The sequence below is a fragment of the Sebastes fasciatus genome, chromosome 18 (genome assembly GCF_043250625.1).
Source record: "Sebastes fasciatus isolate fSebFas1 chromosome 18, fSebFas1.pri, whole genome shotgun sequence".
NCBI classification, from domain to species: domain Eukaryota; kingdom Metazoa; phylum Chordata; class Actinopteri; order Perciformes; family Sebastidae; genus Sebastes; species Sebastes fasciatus.
The window spans coordinates 8,213,683-8,227,942 of record NC_133812.1 but is presented as its reverse complement, the minus strand read 5'-3'; positions in this window follow the sequence as shown (position 1 = coordinate 8,227,942).

The following is a 14,260-nucleotide window of genomic DNA, read 5'->3' as shown; positions in this document are numbered from 1 at the left end:
ATATGTGGCCGATACCTTCTCCAATAGCTGGATCAGGTATCGATGTCAATGGGGCCGATCTATTCAATTCAATTCAATGTTTATTTTAGATAAGATACTGACATCGGATCCATTGGTACCAACCATTTCATACCAGCTTGTCGCGAAGGACAAACTTGTGCTAAATTTTGGCGAGGGAAAAGTGCCACGGCCACTTTCAAAGTTGTCCCTTGACGTCTGACCTCAAGATATGTGAATGAATATGGGTTCTATGGGTACAGATGAGTCTCCCCTTTACAGACATGCCCACTTTATGATAATCACATGCAGTTTGGGGCAAGTCATAGTCAAGTCAGCACACTGACACACTGACAGCTGTTGTTGCCTGTTGGGCTGCAGTTTGCCATGTTATGATTTCAGCATATTTTTTTTATGCTAAATGCAGTACCTGTGAGGGTTTCTGGACAATATTTGTCATTGTTTTGTGTTGTTAATTGATTTCCAATAATAAATATATACATACATTTGCATAACGCAAGCTTATTTACCCACTTCTATGTTGATAAGAGTAATAAATACTTCACAAATTCTCCCTTCTCCCTTTAAGGTACATTTTGAACAGAAAAAAAATGTGCAATTTCTTTGCAATTAATTGCAATTAACTATGGACAATCATGGGATTAAGCAGGATTAAATATTTTAATCGATTGTCAGCCCTAATTACTAGCAATATTAAAGCATGAATATTGCTGTACAGTGTTTTATAGTGTAAAGTATTTAAGTTATTTTGACTCTTCAAAACATTTTTTGCACTAAAACTATCCAGTATGTTTGAATGTACATCTATATTCTATACAACTATATTACTTTTAACTGTAATGCTTTATTTATTTCAGGGATAATGTACAGCGAGCCGGTCATTGTTGTGAAAGAAAGCCCGACAGGGCGATGCCACGTCGGGCGGAGGGGTCTCTCATCGCCCTGAAGGGGTTTCTTTCACAACAATGACCCGCTACTAGCTGTACTTTATCCCACTTATTACACGGCTACTTACTTTAGAAATCAATAACTTGACACAAAACGGTCTGCCAGAGTCCGACATCAGAGCTGCGGTCTGCTATACAGAAATAGCAGACCGCAGAACGCAGTGATTAACCAATCAGGATCAAGTATTCAACAACGCCATGTTATATTTTCAGTTGTGCTCTACTTTTAGCAAGTTATCCTGGAATGACAATCCTATGTTTCACTATAGGCAAGTATAATGAGAATAAAGCTGAATTGAATTCCGCATTTCAAATGTGTCCTTATTTTGGGAATGTTTTTGAATGATCTCTTCTTATTAGTTAAAAAAAATTACTGGTTTAGTATAAATAGAATATGGGGAAAATGTGAAAAATAATTCATTTATCATTTATTCTCATCCGTGCGTTATGCATCATCTCCTGTATTATAAAGGTGTAATATTATGTGCACAGTTGATAAGCCTGGTGATTAGTGATAGCTGAGACCCCCTACTGGTCTTGGATGTTAAGTCCAGCGAGCATCAACAGAGCTTCCAACTAATCTCAGCTTGTCTCTCATTTGATTTGTCCACTGAGCAGTAACAGAGTCCTGTCTCATATCACATTGTAAAACCAGCATATCAGTCGAGCAGCATGCATTACTCTTTCTGCTCTGGCGGTTCTCTCTCTGTCTCAGTTTCTCATTCACATACCGGTGCAGCGAGCATTGCACGCACAAATTCCCTCTCCCCTCTCCCTGTCTTCCCTCTGTCTTTGAATGGTTACATTATACGATAGCATCGCATAATGTGGTGTGAGGGCAGCGGAGAGAGCAGTGACTAGGATCCTCACCCAGCCGTGCTCTGCTGTTTTACCCCATGCGGTGGCACACAGCGCAGGCAGGAGTGATATAATTAGAATGGAAATTACAGAAAGTTACAGGCGAGCTAAATCCCCCCTCGCATCGCGTGGCTAAAAATGTCCCGGGCAACGCCAGTGGATGTATCACCATAGCAACAGCCTTCTTCTGCACTCTATTTTCAGACTGAAAAGGGAGAACCATCCAGAGAGAGGGAGAGGAAGAGAGCGAGCGGGAGAGAAATGCAAACATTGCCGTTTCTGTAGAAATTGATACATTATTCAAGTAAGGAAAACATCTCGGAGTGAGCGCTGGCGGATGGGAGGTGGGCTGCGGCGGCGTGCTTGCTTGTCAGGGCTAAACTGAACTGTCTTGGGGGGGCATTGGTGTGACGGTCATACAAGGACAATGGGGGTGCTGCGGGGTTGACTTACACGTCTGAGCAGAGGTCAATGCTGAAATCCACACCAGCAGCCAGAGATGTTAACATCAATGCGGCGGTGTGATGAGGCTTCCTAACCGGTGCTGCGCTGGCTTCTATTTTAATCAATCACACATCAAATGGTTGGAGGATGAGCTGCGGTGGAAAGTGAATCATCTTGTGGAGGAAATGGGAGTAATTTGGGCATTAAGACCAGGCTTCAATGAGCCTGAGTGCAACGCCGGCGTTGAAGTTCAGCATTGTGTCAAGGGCACGGTGTCATTGCTCCAATGAATCAAACATCTGATTTGGGGTTTCGAAATAGCTCTGAAAATGAAATTCAAAATAAAAAAAAGCCCCGATCCCAACGCACTTAGTCTCTATTTCCCAATTCTTTTCAGTTCAGTTCAATTTATTATAATTAATTTCAGCACAATGTGGTTTATTGGCATGGCAGTTGAGAATGAAATGCCAAAGCACCAAGACAAAAGATCCACATTTTCTCTCTTTCTCTCTCTCTGCTGGTCTAATCAGGTCTTAAATGAAAGCATACACTCTCTCTCTCTCTCACACACACACATGCACAAAAACACTCTCTCTGTCCATCTTTCCGTCTCCTAATGTTTCTCTCACCCCCCAGGGGGTCTGATTGAGCCGGCTGGGAGGCATGGATCTTTCTCTATTGATCCGCCTGCTGAATCACTTATCCCTTTTCCAATGGCCTTCATCACCACACTCAGGTTTTAGCACTCTCCGCATGCACAGATTCCCTTACTTGTACAGCCAAGATCCGGGCTTGGAAGGAAATGCTTCACGAGTGGAAAGAATATAGCAGTTGGATTGCAAAAAAAAAACTTGCTAACTGTTATAAATGACAGTTTCTAGAAAAGCAAATCTCACTGATCGGAAAACAAATACCTCAAGGAACAAAAGGCAATGTCTAAGATGAACCCAATTTCCAGTAGCAATCAATAAGGTTGCTAAAGGAAATTGGGTCATTGGTATATATAGCAATACAGCTGATTAAGGAAACATCCTGTCCGTTCTAACGGACACTATAGATTCTTGACAGATGTTGCAGTTCATTTAGAGATCAAAGCAGGAACATATAGCATGCAGAATTAGCAAATGGATTTACTGGATTTAAAGATGTGAGATCTATCTATAGACGTGTGTCCAGAAATAATGTATCTAAAGGCTGATGGATAGAAAAACATGTGTAAGGTCAATGTCCATGAAGTAATGCAGCAGGAAGAATGAGTAATGACTGTGTCACTATGTAGAACCACTCTGCAGGACCTGTTTTTCATCTAGGTGAAATGCTAAGATCCAGTTCTCAGTTCCTGTGGGGACGCCGTCCACGTTTAGCCCGACCTGTTCAAAGAGGCTATAGGCTTTCATCTCAAAAACAAAGGCTACACAACAAGAGTCGGATCAAAACGAAGCCCAGACACATGTAAAATTCCATTACGCAACTCCAAAATAGGGCTGTGTATTGGCAAGAACCGGACGATACGATACGTATCATGATACAGGGCTAACGGTTCAATATATTGCGATATATTGGGATACTGTAAGCATGGCGAAATATTGCGATTTTTAAAATCTAATTTAAGGAAATCTGTCATAGTATGAAGAGCACACCAGAAATACACCATTTTTAGAATAGGCAAAAATAACACATTTATTTTGCATGCTCGTGGATACCAGTGTTCATTTCGTTAACTATGACGAAATATGTTAGTCAACAACCGTTTTTCCCATGACTAAGAGACACCGATGTCATTAAACGCTAACGATGACAAGTCTTTTTTCGTCAATATCATTGACGAAAAAAGACGAGACTAACTATAAAATGTAGATTAAAAACATAAAAAACTTTACCAAAATCTCTCTTTACTTTTGTCACTTTCCACCTTCTCTTCCCCTCTCTGTCACTCTCTCTCTCTGTCTCAAACACACAATGCGCTGTGGCGGTGGCGGTGCTCAGTCTGTCTATATCCTTCTTGTCTTACACCTCAATCCTGACAATTGTGCTACTATAATGCGTAAAGTTGGCGGTTTGGGTCGGGTTCGGGTGGTTGAGTAACGCATATTTTTACATGTTTGGTAGGCGGATTGGCTCTCATAACGGGCCGGTGGTGTACGACTGAACCGAGCATCATTAATGAGCACAGTCAGGAGGACTCGAACTAACTGCAAAGCTGCATTCTTAATCATTCAACCTGTGTTTTTCATCAGATAATCATAAGATAAGTGAATGTGAGCGTGAATGGTTGTCTTTCTCTATGTGCACGACCTGTTCAGGGTGTACCTAATGTCACCCCCCGTGACCCTGAATAGGATAAGGGGTTACAGATAATGGATGATAAAATTAAATTTTATGTGTAATAAATTTGACTAAAATGACAGAAATGTTCAATATAATCGGATGACTAAACAGGACTAAGATTAAAAAAAAAAAAAATCAGATGACAGAATTAAGAGAGAAAACATTTTGACTAAAATCTAATAACTTTTCGGCAAATAAAACTATGAAGGATAAAAATCACTGAAATGTGACTAAAACCAATAAACATTTTTGTGTTAAGACTAAATCTAAAATAGCTGCCAAAATTAACACTGGTGGGTACCCATAGAACCCATTTTCATTCACATATCTTGAGGTCAGAGGTCAAGGAACCCCTATGAAAATAGCCATGTCAGTTTGTCCTCGCCAAAATTTTGCGTAAGTTTGGTGCTTTATTTAGTCTCCTTTGTGACAAGCTATTATAACACGGTTGAGCCCACTACAGTCTCCGAAAGATCGAATAACAGCCGGGCCTGACGGATTTTTAAGAGGTTAATTAAAAAACGGATAGAGTGTTTTGGAGAATATTACGCAACACATAATATCGCGATACTCATGTGTATCGATATTTTCTTACACCCCTACTCCAAAGATGTGAAAAAAGTCAAATATCTTAATAATAATCAGTAGGATAAATACCAAGCCACCAGCTATTTAAGTAAATAATATACATTTTGGTCAAAGCCCAACATGTTTCAACACTAAACACATGAAACCACAATTCCTCTAACCGTAGCCACATGGCTGTGAAACTATGCAGACAAAGCAAAGCTATATATATATATATATATATATATATATATAGCATGCTATGTAGGCTACGGAGATCATTTGAATGCAGCAGTGCCCTATACAAACCTTTTATTATCACCATCCATCAACTTGTCATGCATCATTTTTTTCTTCTTCTGCTGAACTGGCCAGCTGAAGAAGAAAAAAAAATGAAGAAACAAGAAACCGTCCTAACTGGTTACAATTTGAGCTGCATAAATCAAACAATCATTTGGATCATTCAATCATTAAATCAATACAGAGAGGAAAAGAAATTCCATCTGAGGGCTTAAGCATATTACTAGCCTTGTAGGCCTTGTCTCGATAGCTACATTCAGCAGACGACTGTGCTGGTGTAGACCACTGTAAACATGTCTTAAAGCGGTGTGGTTTTTGGAAAGCTGAAATGTTTTCAACTTTCAGCACCTGGCACACTGAACACTAAAAATATGTCTCTCCCATTCTGCTGGGAATGCGCAAAAACATGTTCTTACCATTGAAAACAAGCAGGAAAAAGAGGCCAACACTGTAAATACAGGTCCCTAGTGGTCATGCAGCTTTTTGCAATGTCAACCAGATGCCTGTGGGCTGATACAGATGCTTTCATTCTCCTAGCAGGACGGACTCACTAACACTGCCAGCCTCTGTCCGGGCAGAAAACAAGTCCCTGCATGCATCCTGATAATGTCTATGTGCCTGTTTCTGTCTCCCGCTCTCTCTAGTTCACTTTCTTTGACTGTCACTCACTCTCTCTCTCTTCCTGTCTCTTTTAATTCCTTTACTTATTCTGCCTTTTTTGTCCTCTCCCTCTCTCCCTCTCTCTCTCTGCCTCCGTCGTGCTTTTTTTGTTTGACTTTATTTTCGTCATCAAACATGACAATTTGTCATTGCTGACACAATACGCTCTGACCTCCAGTGCGCTCCGTCACTTTGAACCTTCGCCGCTGTTCTGTTGGGATGACTCGCGCAGACAGAGGACACAGAGAGAGAGAGAGAGAGAGAGAGAGAGAGAATGGGAGAATAATGATGAGTATTTAGCACGGGGGGTTGAAAGTCCGCAATGAAACGAGGGCGCCAGATCAAATGACACAAAAGCAAAAGATGAAAACAGACAAAGAGAGGGAAAATTGGATGATTGCACCCTAAAATAGTGACCATCTGTAACAACGTCAGCGAAGACATTCATGTAGAGCACATACAAAGATACAGTATCATGATATAAATGATTAATAATCCCTCCAAAATAACACATTAAGACACCAAGACCTTGAGGAACACCATAGAAAAAGCCATGCTGTGATTTGGTATCAGAAAGAGTAGACATTTAGAGATTTCTGCAAGAATTGCATTTTTTGGCGATTGGATGGCGAGCACTTCTGTTCTGGAAACTGCTAAGAAACCCCCTTACTGTCAATCTACCTAGGAAAGCCATCCATCCTCGCTGTGATTATCCTAGAGGTCACCACAGGTCATTTTATACAGTGAGGTCAAGTTTAGAAAAAAAGGTCTCACTACAATAAAATGGCTACTATAGGGACTAACATCATCACACATGAATACAGTTGGGCGCAATGGTTCCACAAGAGTCTCAGCTTTACAGTGATACCCAATTTACGTAATTCCAAGACTGTTTAGGGACCCCAGTATACAGAAATATTCAAACACACCATTTTAGTATAGGCGAAAATAACACATTAATACTGCATTCAAAAAACTGCATGTGATTATCATAAAGTGGGCATGTCTGTAAAGGGGAGACTCATGGGTACCCATAGAACCCATTTTCATTCACATATCTTGAGGTCAGAGGTCAAGGGACCCCTTTGAAAATCGCCATGCCAGTTTTTCCTCGCCAAAATTTAAATTTGTAGCGTTATTTAGCGTTCTTCCCAACAAGCTAGCATGACATGTTTGGTACAAATGGATTTCCTTAGATTTTTCTAGTTTCATATGATATCAGTATCTTCACTCTAGCTTGAAAACTGAAAACAGAACAATGGCCCGGCCTGCCGGCAGGCCGTGTTAAGCAGTTTTAACTTGCCATGGCAGCTTCCACGCGTGACAACAACGGGGTCGTGAGAGTTATTCCTGGCTGCCAATGTAAGGATAAATGTATGATAACGCTTGACAAGCACGCACACATAAACTCACATACATATCTATGTATCTCCAGCTTGGGCTCACAGCTGTCACTCAATTATAGATGTAGGTCAAATAAGCAGACGGTTGGACTGTTATGGTTGACTCAGATCAGTAATAGTAGGCTGTGGTATCTGGGACTGTTGAGCAGAGTCAATACGAGGAGAGCGAAGGAGGACAGAGAGATGAAGGAAGCGAGTAAACACAGAATCGAGAGAGAGAGTAAGGAAAAAGAAAGAGTTGAGAGAGAGGGAAAAAGAATCTGAATGACAAAGTGAGTGTTAAAGCGAGAGGCAGGAGGCAGACTGAGGTTTCTAGAGAAGAAGATTTTTCTGGAAATGCTGTAGGCCAAAGTGGCTGTGTCAAGAAGACTACGACCCCCTTCTTTTATACACGATCAAGTATACGTCTCACGCAAAAGAGGCGTTTGGTTGCTTTCAGAAGAGAGAAGAGGTTTTTTGAACAGTCGCATTGCGTTCCCAGAACTGGACTGAGACCAGCGTTGGGAGAAAAAAAAAAGAGGAATGGACAAAAACACAACCTGTTTTTGCCAAGTCGCCAGTGGCCTCAAACCAACATTTCTTTTGTGTGTTGGAGCCAACAGCGCCCTCAAACAATCAGAGCATTTTGGTAGTTTCGTTTATGTCTAATTGTGTCTTCATGTGCTCCTCATCAACTTGTTTTTCCAATTCAAAAAATTGTACACTTCCAGTAAAAAAATAATCCTGATGGATGCAGTTGTTTTGTCGCCGCGGGCGTACACTGGAATATTCAACAGCAGAACGAAGATGAGACCGCAATATGTAGATATTAGATATGCAGAATATTAATCCAAACATCTTTAGTGAGAAATCCATTTTCAATTCAAAAATCTCGAGCAAACAAGCAGCCGCTCTGACATGTTTTGAGGCAAGAATTAATTTTCCCTATGGTCTGAGAAGGCGAGGGAACCTCGTTTCGGATTATTAATATTCAGGATATTTTGGGCATACTAACTTTATCCCCAATCAACATTTTAAAGACCCCATAAAATGAGGAGATGAGCCTCTTGAATACTGTGTAGCTGTATCATAATTTATAACAAGTACTTATTGGAATCATGTTTTGATCAGAGGAGGGACAGAGTGATTGTTTTGCAAGTCAAAAGCAAGTCTTAAGTCTCGTAAACAAAAAAGTCTCCAGTCTCAAGGCAAAGTTTGTGTTTTCTAAACAAGTCCAAGTCATTATGGAATTAAGAATAGCGGCAGGGTAATTCTTCTGCTGACCACCCATCAATGACTGATAGCTAACGTTAGAAGAACATTAATGCCGTCATTAACTTACCGGCCTTTGCAGGGCTCCAGTGTGCGACCATTGTGGTCCCAGACCCGACATCACCAGCAGAGGTTACTGCTCCACCACCTGTCACCAGAATATGAAGAGATTAGTGTTGACCATAGGCTGTATATAAGAAGTAGACGTAGTCACCGTGACGTCACCCATTGGTTTGTGGACTACCGTTTTGAAGCCCCGAATTCGGCATTTTGGCGGTTGCCATATTGTTTTTTTGCAACCAGTAATTACATGAGAGGGTGGAGCTAAGTACAACCAATCGCTGAATAAGACATTTTTAGGCGACCAGTAAAGTTCTAATTAACTTTCATGAGCTGAAAACACACTGTGAAAGGGTTAAAGTTCTAAAACTAACATTCGGACAACTCCCAGACCGGACAACGCCGTGGTAGTGACACAAGCATGCCCTGCTTTATGGTCTATTTGACTCTAAATGGGACCATAATTTACTAAGTGAACATTATGCTGTATTGAAGAAGACTTGAAACTAGCAATTGAGATCATAAACTCATGTTTACAATGTTTACTGTGGTAATAAATCAAGTGAGAAGTAGGCTCATTTTCTCATAGACTTCTATACAATCAGACTTCTTTTTGCAACCAGAGGAGTCGCCCCCTGCTGGATATTAGAAAGAATGCAAGTTTTAAGGCACTTCTACCTCACTTTTCAGACCCGAGAGACGTTAAGTCAAAGATATGTATCATGTTGCAGAGATATGCACTGAAATAAGCATGCTAACATGTCAATAATACATCCAGGGTCTGTGTGCGTTTTGATAGTTTATTGTTTATTGAAACGAGAAAACGAGTCGCACCCTTGCCGGGAGTAGAGCTACGGGAAATGTATCTACCGCCAGTTAGCAGTTGGTTCAATCAGCCAGTGTAAACCCCAGCAAATCCTGGTGGACTTCCCCGACTCAGCACCGGATCATCAAACTTGCTGTTGCTGCCAATACACAAGTTAGACCTAATGCTCCACCAGCCCGCTGTGACTCCCAGCGCTGGGGTTTGTGCTGGCTGAATTCAAGTTGCTGCGGCCGCTGACAGGGCGTCCGTCTCCTGGAGCTGCCGAGTGTCAACTGCTCTCCTCCTGGTGGGGTGATCTCCTCACCACACGGAGGATGAGAAAAGGTGCGGGTGGTTTTGTCGTTTCTGCCAATTTTTTAAATTTAGTCCAAAAAACAAATGATCAAAGCGTACACGGGCCATACAGCTCCCGGTTAGTGGCAAAGTAAACACAAAGATGGCTAACAAGAACTAGCCTATATAGGCCGACGCCACGCGTGAAGATTATGAGATAGCAGTGTTATTTTGACTGGCTCTCAGAGTTTCAGCAGTTTGGTTGAATTTGACGTATTTATGACCTGCTGTTAGTGCTGCATGTGCCTCCTGCCTTTTTTAAAAATAACTGATGACTGTAAATTTAGATTGCATGGACAAAGTAGTAGAGGTGAAATACATTACACATTGCACCTTTAAAACGCTTAAAACACTAAAACAATGTTTTTTATCGAATCATATTCGCTGTCTCTTTGTAAGTAGTATCACATTGATTTACACTTGAGAATAATCACAGTTTCTACGAGAAGCAGTGAAGCTCTTGTGAGGAGCATGATGGGATTACTGAAGGCAGGAGATGGACAGGCAACAAAGAGGGTAAAGTTCAAGATACCGTACGTGAACTGTGACCGGCAAGGAGTGATAAATCACAAGCACGGTAACCAATCACACCTGAGATCCAAGGTTACATCTATTCTATATAAATGAAAATTGCAGCTTATTATTATTCCTGCACTGATCTCTATCATCTGTGAACCTAAACGGCAACAACAATGGGAGCAAGCGTTAAACTGCATTTGGATTGACAGCGCGATTGATTCACCCACGAGCGGCGGATTGTGAGCGCTGCCTGACGGGGCTCACTGTCCAGCCTTAACCAACACACACACACACTCACACACATACACACATAGGCTTGGTTTAGTTACACAGTCCGGCCGTCACCTGTGGATTTTCATCAATCTCTAATTAACGTGTGTGTGATCAGCGTACGCGAGTCCATTCACGACGCCACGTGTAGCTATGTAAACTGTATGGCATGTCTGTATGCCACACACACACACACACACACACACACACATGCAGCTGATGTGTAACTTTGTGATTAGCAGGAGCTGAGTGAGAGCTTTAGCTATAGAAAATGACAACAAAGGGAGGGCGGACGTTGCGGGGGCGGAGGGAGGGAGAGACAAATGAGCAACACGTCAGTCAGGTTGACTCTGTGTTGACAGTGGAGGTCACGTTGAGAGATTAAGTCTACCTGTAGCTCCAGCAAAGTAAAGGCCTTTAGTGGGCTAACACGGGATGTTAAGGGAGGTCACGTAACATGTTAACACGCAGGCCGACACGCATTTCTATTTACCAATCTGCTGTTCTTAATTAGACACGAGACCGCGGGGCCCTCCCTGTGCACATGGGCAAGCAAACATGCACACAGGCAACTCCTATATACATCACAGGCCATAGGTTCCTCTGGCTAACCTGCTGCTCTATATAACCTCTCGCCAGGGCTCCCTCAAGGTGAAGAAGAGGACCAAACGCACACACACACACACACACACACACACACACACACACACACACACTAACAGTCATACATACACCTTGGCAGCAGCAGATGACTTCAGATATATAAAAGGATTTAATCCACACCTGGGGTGCTGCAGAGGTATTATGGACAACAAAGGGCTGATAAAGATGCCATTTTAGTCAATTTAGCTCCGGGATATGATTAGTAACGACCCACACCAGGTGAGACGCCTGAGGCTATACTGTGCCGCTACGCCTATAATGAGAGAGGGATGGGGAAAGATAGGGACGGAGCGAGAGAGTCTGGGAAAGAGTGAGTGGTCATCTTGTGGGGAAATTAAATGCACCTTTAACCCTCTAAACCCACAACAGACCAGTTTTTGTCTGTTTTTTAGGGGGGGTACAGGGGTTTTTTAGGGGGAGATAGCGGGTCAGCAGTAGATGTCACATAGAAGTGGTGTACATCATCTGAAAGCTGGGAACCTGAAGATTCATTGGAGAGGCAGCTCAGGACTGTGTGTCAAGTTGTTCTAATCATATATCAGAAATAAACATTAATTAAATATTAAACTAATTAATTAAAATGAATTGTAAAAGTGTGTAAGGGCTTAGAACATTATGATAGAAGTATATGATGGCCATTCCCATGCTCTATTATGTCTCATAAGTTGTTGCAACAGTTTTGGGGTTGACGCCATTTGTTACACAGATTTGGTGCTAAATTGAACCATTTTTTAACCACTCGAGAATTGATAAAAATGATCAATAATTCCTCCAAAATACCACATTAAGACACCAAGACCTTGATGAACACCATAGGAAAAGCCATGCTGTGATTTGTTATAAAAAAAAATGTACATTTGGAGATTTCTGCAAGAATTGCAGTTTTCGGCGATTGGATGGCGAGCACTTCTGTTCTGGAAACTGCTCAGAAAACCCATTTATTGTCCATCCCTGTCCATAAGCCATCCATCCTCTGAATGCTCCAAGTCTCTAGTTTGTGGTTGTAAAGTTTCATGAGGCTGTGATTATCCTAGATGTCACCACAGGTCATTTTATTCAGTGAGGTCAAGTTTCAAAAAATGTTCTCACTACAATGAAATGGCTACTATGGGGACTAACATCATCACACATTAATACAGTTGGGCTCATTGGATCCACAAGAGTCTCAGCTTTACAGTGAGACCCAATTTATGTAATTCCAGGACTGTTTAGGGACCCCAGTATGCAGAAATATTCAAACATCATTTTTAGAATAGGCAAAAATATCACATTTATACTGCATGCAAAAAACATATTTATGCCCCAAACAGCATGAAATTATCATAAAGTGGGCATGTCTGTAAAGGGGGGACTCATGGGTACCCACAGAACCCATTTTCATTAACATATCTTGAGGTCAGAGGTCAAGGGACCCCTTTGAAAATGGAACTTTTAAGCATTATACCTTTTAACCATCCTCCCCATCAAAGCTAGCATGGCAGGGTTGTTACCAATTCCTTGGTAGTTTCTCGGATTCCTTTGACTTTTCTAGTTTCATATGATATCTACAGCTCCACTCTAGCTTTAAAACTGGTCTCAGAGGGTTAAAGGAGGCAAAATAAGAGGGATAATTAAGACTAAGTAAGAGTGGGAGGAGACAGAGCAGAAATATAAGAGGTTTCAGATGATTGTATTATAAGCCGGGACAAAAGACGCACGCCTACAGCTGATGACAGGACGCCAACTCTTAAGTTGTAATGATTCAAAACAGACAGGAAGGAAAACAAAATAAAATTTCAGAAGGAGACCCGGGGGGAAAGGAGGGAACGAGGGAGGAAGGAAGAAGTATGAACGGGGCAAAAGGGAGGAGATAGCGGCAGTTCTCTGTCGGGCACAGCAGGTTAATTTGCTCTTGTCAGAGCGAGGGTTTTCCCTCTAGCCGCCCTTATCTTTGTTGTCCTCCTGGATGTTGGTGTCAAACCGAGAGGCGGTGTGCGGATCCCGCCTCGGCACTGTCACCTCGCCGGTTGCAGCCCAGGAGTGACAGAGTAGCAGCTTTACACTGTAATCCTCTAATTATATCAATTAAGGGGCTGAAGAATTGAGCGGGGGAATCCAAATTCTTCTTGTAAAGAGGGGAAAGTAAAATGCCATACACAGGTACAGGTTGTACAGGTACACACAAATAAGTGACAAAAGCACACATGAAGGAGGATGTATACTCATTAATCGTGCCCTAGTTAAAATGTATTAATTGGTTGAACAGCGTCCAACTACATCGCTTCCAAAAGAAAACCGGATACAGCCGGAATAATGAAGAAAAGAGCAAAAAATGCAAATTCAGGATGAATGTCAGGCAAGAGGACTTAGGGAGCCTTAAAGTGTTGTACATTACCTCAAATAGGATTTACAGCAGCTACAGTGAGAGATTACACAATAACACAGACTACAGTCATGTACTAATCATGTACATGTCAAAGTCCTGTGGAGGACCACTGTTTGTTAGACCGTAACACACAACAAAATGATGAAATACTCACTGAAACATGCTGTAGCAGCTGAGGATGTTTGGTCAAGGCCCCAGTCATTCTAAAGATATGAAAAAAAAAAAGAGAAAAAAGCATGCTGAGCTGATATGTGAGCGTTATCCTGACTGTAACCTTGAAAAAGCCAGACTTTAAACTGATGCTTTCTGTGGTGGTCCTTAAGGGAAGAACACATGCAAGACCGAAACATTAAAATAAATGTACTCCAAGAAATGCTGCATATGCCAAAACACAAGGGTGAAAACACAAATATTAAGAGAAACACACTTGAAATTTGGAAACACTGAA